This window comes from Charadrius vociferus, unplaced genomic scaffold (assembly GCF_000708025.1).
Source record: "Charadrius vociferus isolate BGI_N301 unplaced genomic scaffold, ASM70802v2 scaffold2003, whole genome shotgun sequence".
In the NCBI taxonomy this organism is placed as follows: Eukaryota; Metazoa; Chordata; class Aves; order Charadriiformes; family Charadriidae; genus Charadrius; species Charadrius vociferus.
In genome coordinates this window covers 89,798-97,692 of record NW_009647573.1, presented here as the reverse complement: position 1 = coordinate 97,692, position 7,895 = coordinate 89,798, and the positions used below count along the sequence as shown (strand labels likewise).

Here is a 7,895-nt window from a genome sequence, read left to right as displayed (position 1 = left end):
GGAATGTGAAGATACAGTGAGATCAGAGAAAGATGTTTCTGTTGCCACAGATGTGTTACTGCATCGAGTGTTACAGGTATCGCTGAGAGTCGTAGGAGAGCGATCCATAGCTCGGCTCAGCAAACAATTTCAGGATGTCTGAATTTGAAATACTTCTGTGCTTGCAATATTACCCAGCAAAATAGCTGTTAGCAGTTTTGAGGTGTGTGACTTCTACTGGTGGTAACGGCAAGTTAGCACCTCTGCGCCTTTAAAACCGAATTCTTCGAACAAAAAATGATTGAAATCACTGGGACTTGAACTCCTTCCTAAAAGCTAAACAGCTGCTGGGCTGCTGTGCAGGACACGGGGATGATGTTGCAGGTGGGAGAGGTTTAGGCACCTCCTTTGCAGGACCGAGTCAATATTCTTACATTAAACAGGGGGTTGCCTGGATGGGAAGAGCTGGCTTTTCTACTTTCTCATTTGCAAGTTAGTTATCAAACTGTGTCCGTTACGTGAACACATATAGACCTGGGGAAGTAAGCAGTGCATGTACAGATAGCATAGTCCTAGGCTCGTAAAACTGGTAAATCGCTGAAATAAATACTTGCAGTACATTTGAGGCATCTACTAAATCAAGAACGAGGAGGACGCAAACATGCTCCCCTTTAGGCCAAGGATCCAAAGTCAGCATTGTTTCAAATCTGTTCTCACGCCATGACACAATCCCAAATCCCTCTGGGTGGGGAGATGCAAGACCAAAAACCGCTGTCCCATTTGGCAGTAATTATTGTCCCCCCGGTGATCTCCACTGAGGCCAAGGGTGACCAATGCCTGCAGTGGTGCTCCCCAGTTATTGTGAGAGATGGTCCCCGGGGCCCAGCGAAGAATCAGGCTAAGGTCAAAACCAAAAAGAATCTAGAATTATAGGAAAATTTTCCAGCTCAGATGGAAAGGTGGGATCATTGTCCCTGGAAAAGCCACATACTTATGTAAGACGAGAGAATGTTGTGGTGATATTCATTCACCTTCATTTTATTTGACTCTCTGCACAGGCATGAATGTCATGATAACAGGAGGGCTGCAGGTGGGGCAAATAATCTAAAAAGAAACTTTTATGCCTCTTCCCTAAAACAGCTCTTCTGTGGCTAGGAGATGGTATCACATTGGAAGTCCCCACTAGCCTGGCGTTAGCTAAATTGTCACAAAGTTGGTGAATTTATAGCAAAGGGTAACTCTGAATGGTCTGGGGAAATCTAGAGCAGCGTTTGGGCTGATGGCCGTTCCTAAGGCTGAACAAGTAGAAGTGAATTGTGAATTGGCTAAATCTGTTGCTGGATGGTTTGATTTCCTTGTAAAGATTTCTAAGCTGAAACTTCAAGACAGGAAAAAAAACTGAAAATAAGGGACGGGGAAGGCAGCGACTATAAGCACGCCAAGGGGTTTCTGTTCATCCCATGTAAATTATGACAGTTGCGGTACCCCAAACTGGATATGTGTGCACAGTAGAAGAGATAATTTCAAGATACTCAGAGAATACAAAGAGAGAAGAACAGAAGAAAAATTGAGATTGGACAAGCTTAATAGAATCCTAAAATTAGGAGATTGTGCTCAAGCAGAAGAGGGAGAAATAGCTCCCCTGGACCTGCTGGCCGTGCTTCTCCTAATCCAGCCCAGGATGTGGTCTGCTCCTGTTGTGGATTTCTCCCATCCGTTTTGAGGACCAGTATCATGGATGAAGTCTCTTATCTCTTAATTATTAGGTTTGTCACTGAATAGTTAAGCTGTGGTGCTTCTCATCCTGGAATCACCAGGTGTTGATCCCGTGTGCTGGTGGGAAAGTTGCTGCTCACCCTTTCATGAAGCGCTGGGCTCCAGCCCTGCTACTAGCCTGCACGGTTGTACCTTGGCAGGGCAGCAGGGTGGTTTTTACTGAGTGTTTTGTTTGAAACACTCAGAGAAAAAGGAATTTGTGCTTGGTCACTTGCCTAACTTACATCTGGGATCTGGTAAAAGTACAAGCCCTACTTTTATTAACAAAGTCTTAGCTTACAAAAAAAAATGAAGCGGTATGAATTTCTGAGAGCGCCTACTCCATGATCTTCACTTGTGATCTTCACATCACCCTGAAGACAGCAGAGAAGACCTGATCACCCTGAAGACAGCAGAGAAGACCTGCAAGAGATGTAAAGTGTTGGCATCTCTGCCCTTACCAAGAGACTCAAACTGGTCCACAGAACCGCTGTTCCATGCAGATGGACCCTCTTAGCTCAGAGTCCTTTTCCCATTCAACAGGGAGTATCTTGGAAAGTAGTGCTCAGGAGACAGTCACAGCGCTGAGGACCTGTTTTCACCTAGCAGGAAGCAGCTTTGGGCTGTATGAAGGAGGGAAATATAGAATGATTCTGATAAATATGGAAAAGGGCCACCGTGCTCAGGTGGGCACAGAGAGTGATGAGCTGGGAGAAGCGTTTGCTGAGCCACTGATCACGCACCCAGGCAGACTAGTTGCAGGGTCACAGCTCGGGGAATCTCAGTCGCTGGTCAAGGGGCTCCACTCGGTGAGAAGAGCAGGAAATTGGCCCAAAGTAACGAACTATAGTGAGTTCTCCCTGAATTAATATCTTGAAGCCCCCTGGATGAGGCCAGTGAGAAGGAGAACTTGTGAGCAGCCAGGGGAGCAATCCCTGTGCAGACCAGAGCATCTCTGCGAATTATCCCAGCCCTGGCACGCCACCAATTTTCATTCACTTCCTCTAATTTGAGGAATGGAAATACCATTTCTGAAGGCCAGTGACGACTGAGGTACACTGATTGCTCGTGACAGGGGAGACAAATCCTGGGCTGCTGTTCCTGCTGTCCGGAAAGCACACGCTACGTGGAGCCAGGGGTTCATTAGCTGTGGGTCTTGCTGGATGGCAGGAGAAGTGCTCCTTGCAGGGCACCGCACAAATCAGCCCTTTAGTGACCGTGCAGAGCTTTCGGAAGAAGGTCTGGAGAGTTCATTCTAGCTGGGTATTCTTTCTCCCACGGCTGGAGGAGCGGACAAAGACCTGCGTGCCTGCGCATGTATTGAGGACGTAGCTGTGGGTGAGCAGGAAGCTCAGGGGTGACTTGACTTCGTTTTTTGGCTAGCATCTGTGTCTGCAAAGCCTTCTCAGCCCGGACTTCACACGCTGTGCTGTCTGCCCTCTCCTACCTTTAACAATGAGTACAATTCTGCTGGGGTCACACTAGGCATCTGACAATAATTGGCGGGACCTTTTCGGCTGCTTGCTCAGCCTAGTAGGCAACAATTCAGTGCTCCGGGCTGTCTTTCCCAGGCTGCTAACAGGAACAGGCTGCTGCAGCAACAGCCAGATGCCGCTTGTGTTCTGTCCCCACAGGCGGGCTGGCACCCCGAGCCTGCGGGCAGTCTTGTGGTATGGACTGTCTCCCAGTCCTCGCTCATGCCTCCATTGTGGATTGGGGAGAAAAGGCTTCTCTCGCTAACAGGCACGCATTTTCACATCCAATAGCCCCAGCTCTGCTCTGCTCCAGTGGTTTGGTTTTTTTTTCTTGGCATCTCCCAGTTCTCAGGCGGAGCCGCTGCCAGCAGGCAGCATTTGGTGCCATCAATTGAAATTCAGGCTTACTTTGTCCCTGCTTATCTTCATAATCCTATTGTTTATTTAACATGGACAAAGAAGACACTACGGCCAGCATCGCTTTTCCCTCTTCCCTTTCTTAGCATCCCTCTTTTGGCCCTGCTCACTTTCATGAAAATAGTTCTCTTTAGCAGCTGAGCTCTTCCAGCCCTTTCCTAAGCTGCACAGAAGGTGATAAGGAAGTTCTGCCTTATATAGACAGGTCTATTTTTTGCATTAGCTGAACCAGGGGGGTGGACCAGCAATGCCATCCTTTGCCAGAAGGCATTGCTAGAAAGGACTGGCACAAACATGTCAGCTCTTATCTCCGTGGCTCTAACACCCAAAGGAAAAGTTCACGCAGGCATTAGCGCCACCTCAGCAGTACAACGATGTCTCTCCAGGACTGGATCATGTCTGGATAAGACCCCTTTGCTACTGCTGGCTAGCAGAGAGGCAGAGCTGAGAGTGAGTAGGGTGAAAAAACCTCTTGATTTTTAATTGAGGACCGATTCTTTTGAAGTTTCTTGGTAGTTCTGAGATGTCTGTGGATTTTGATTATCACTAATAATCGGAAGGTTGTGGGTAACTTATTGAATTGAACATTTTTTCCTCTAACCTTGACCTTTCCATTCTTAGCACTTCACCACAAACGATGGTTGTAGTTTTCTGTTTAACAACTAAATGTCGTGCCTTTTATCCACACCTTCTTGCTGATGAGAACACGGGTTTCCAGCTTGTATTTCCCAGGATGGAGATAACTGCTATTAATTTTAAAAAGCTGAATTGTTACAACTTTGCTGAAGATGGTGTTTTTTTTTTTTTTTCTTACAAAACAGCATTCTCCTTATTGAGTTCTTGCTTTGGAATCTAATTTCATTCTCCCTCTAGGTCATTTCTGTGACACCATTAATTTCAACCCATTCAAAATGGATCCGCCCCCATGTTTTGTTTTGAAACTCTGCTAATTTTTAGCATATGCTTATAAAAGTTCAGTTTTGGAGGAACAATTGTGATCTTGCAGTTAAGCCTACTGTGTAACAGAGTGCCCAGGACCTCTCTCAGGATCCTTGCACAGAGCTGGATGAAGAGTCTTGGCTGACTGTCTTTTGGGCAGAGGTGGTACTTGCCGCCATAGTTAAAAATACCCACTTCATTATCAATTTCATTCGACTTCCCCTTTCTTCTGTCTTAGTCTATGGGTTTGATGCCAGATACCTCTGCCTTCACCGTTTTTGACAAAAACCCTCTTAGTCTTTTGCCTGATAAAATGGCTATATATTATTCTTTAGTCTTCATCAAGGCTTGAAATAGCCCGAGGCCAGGGTGTACTATGGCAACCTTCCTTGTATAGCTGTTCACATCCCTGTGTTGACACGGGGCGGGGGGACACCAGCAGATAGATTCAGGGGCAAGTCAAACTGCAATGTTTGGTGCCTGGCTATGAGTTGTCTGGGCTGCCTACGCGTTGCATGGAGAGTCCTGCATCATCCGCCCATCCATCCTGCATGCTGGGAACCTGAGGGCTGAATCTTAGGCTTTACAGGACCTCCATCTGCTCAGCGTGAACTTATCTTCCCAGTTAATGCCAACCACAGACATATGCCTACTTCTAACTGGAGATTTACGCTTGAACATCAGTGGCAGTACTTGCTGGCTTTGTATTTTATCCAACCTAATGCAACCAGGAATGGCAACCCAAGATGTTGCCCCATCTGCAGGGAACCTTAATCCATACCAGCAGAAACAGCTCTGCATTTGATGTCTCCTTTTAACTTCTAAGCCCAGGAGAAGCAACAGATGCCCAGCCTTGTGGAAAATGTAGGCTCTCTAGAAATCAAAATACAGATTTACTCTCCACCTCCAACCATAGCACCACGTTATTTTAGCAGAGCCCTGGATTCTCTGTTTGCAGGGCTGGTGAAGGAGGCTCCACTGGGCAAATGCAGGTCGTGGAAAAACAGTTGCCACGGTTTCTACGTGGGTCATTGTGTGCTCTGGGAAAATTAGAACTGGGAAGCAGAGCAGCACCCTTCATTGCGCAGAAAGTCATCCAAGATGGTGTGTGCTGCTCGGGGATCTTCTAGTCACCATGAAGAGTAGAAGCTCAGATTGCTTTTACGTGGGAACATCATTGCTTAGCAGACGGTTCCTTAAAGTTTGCTCTCAGTCCTGCTCGGTGGTTTTGTCATTAATGCAAACACTGCCCAGTTCCTTTTCCCATGGGAAAACATTCTCCTGCTTCCACTTTGGAAAGTTCCAGTGTAGCTGCTGCACTTCTGCATCCCTGGTTTGTGTCTGCTGTGCCTCTGCCCCGTGTTTGCTGGATGCGCTCTGCACATCTTCACTGGGACTGCTGTACGTACACATCTGCTGTGCATCCCCTGTATCTCTGCCGCGTATCTGCTTCGTGTTTGCTGTGTGTTTTCTGCACACATGGTGTACATGTGCTTCAGCTTTGCTGCATGTCTTCTGTGTATCTCCTGTGCGTCTACTGCAATCGTGCCGAAGGTGGAAGACTCACGTATACCTGGGTAACGGATGCAGGGTGTTCTGGGATCCACTAGCCTCTCCCAGCCAGAAAAGGAATCTGCTGGCCCTGTAGTGACAAGTTCTTGCCAAAATCCAGGCTGGAATCTGGTAGATGGGTCCCACAGAGTGCCACTGAGACTGGTTGTTGTGCCTGAGGTGCGCAGCCATCCCAGCATCCTCCGCTTTCCCACCCCTGGCTTGCTGCAGGAACCTGAGAATGGCAACCAGAGGAAAAAAATCTTCAGAAACAATCCCCGCCACTCAGGCAAAATTTCCAGGGGAAAAAGACAGACAAGTTCAAGAAAGCAGACTAATGGCACACCTATTATAACAGAGACCTCAGGACCTGAGGAAGGACAAGCAGGACAAGTCCTGCAGTAAGGAAGATTGTTACTATCACCAGCCCCAGGCAATCTGCTGAAGTGGTTGATGAAAAACTTAATTAGTAAAAATTAGAATGAGGATACAGAAATTTTGAACAATAGATCCTGACAACTAATCTGATATTTTCCTTTTCTTATCACAGAGAAAATTAAAGGGTGATGTAACAACCTACACAGGTCTACTGGGGGAAGAGACTTTGTTAACAAATGGTTCTTTGATCCAGCCAGCACAGAAATAACCAGATCCAATGGCTGAAAGTAGAAGCTACATAGACTCAGGCCCCAAAAGGAGGCATGGAGTTTTAACAGTGAGGATTGTTACTCATTAGAAAACCTCCAAAATGTATGCTCTTTCACTGGAGGTTTTAGTTCAAATTCTCATGCTTTCCTAAAAGACGTGATCCCTCAGCAGACCTCCAAGAAGAGGTTGGAGGCCAGGGTCCGGGCAAACTCTCCGTCCACACTTAGCTCTCTACTGTCTTCCCTATCTCTCTGATCCTATGTTAGAGCCCCAGCATCTCTGCAAGGGGCTGTGTTCTCATGACTCCCACTTGACAACATCACAAGAGTGTGAACATTACATAGGTTTGTGGGTTTCGTGTTTTCTTTTGGGAGTTTTTGGGGAGAAGTCTGTTCGTTCGTGTATGGATGTGTGGCATGGCACAACGTGGTGCAAATGCTGTGCTGAGGTATGTGCTCAGGCTGAGTTTCCTGCCATCTGTGCTACATGACATTGATTAAACCATCCAACAAACAAATGAAGACAAAACCATGGGCAACCTGTCTGATGAACAATTTGGGGTGCGCAGGAGTTTAACTGTAGAGAAAGGAAGAGCAGGACTCAGCCTGGAGAAGAGAAGGCTCTGGGGAGACCTTATAGCGGCTTTCCAAACCTAAAGGGGCTACAGGAGAGCTGGGGAAGGACTTTTTACAAGGGCATGTAGTGATAGGAGGAGGGGGAATGGCTTCAAACTGGAAGAGGGGAGATTGAGATGAGATATCAGGAAGAACTTCTTGACTGTGAGGGTGGTGAGCCCCTGGGGCAGGTTGCCCCGAGAAGCTGTGGCTGCCCCATCCCTGGAGGTGTTCAAGGCCAGGTTGGACGGGGCTTGGAGCAACCTGGGCTGGGGGGAGGTGTCCCTGCCCAGGGCAGGGGGGCGGCACTGGATGAGCATCAAGGTCCCTTCCAACCCAAACCATTCCGTGTTTCTATGACTTTGTCCACCTTACACATAAACAGCACTGCTAAGCTATGTTCCCAAGGGACAGATGTCCTCCTCCTGTTCAGGTTATCAAGATGTTCACTTGCCTGTGGTCTCAGGGTTGTCTGGTGTCTAGGTCTCTCTCATCCCACATAGGAATGCAGGTCTTC

The 7,895-nt window shown here is 47.4% G+C and overlaps 1 protein-coding gene across 1 annotated transcript in view; it reads left to right on the top strand.

The window, feature by feature from the left end:
* Window positions 1-7,895, top strand: part of LOC104282767 (fibrillin-2-like) — a gene marked incomplete at its 3' end in the record, with an annotated part of 106,314 nt that overhangs the window by 8,794 nt on the left and 89,625 nt on the right. The gene's annotated exons all lie outside the window — the stretch shown is intronic.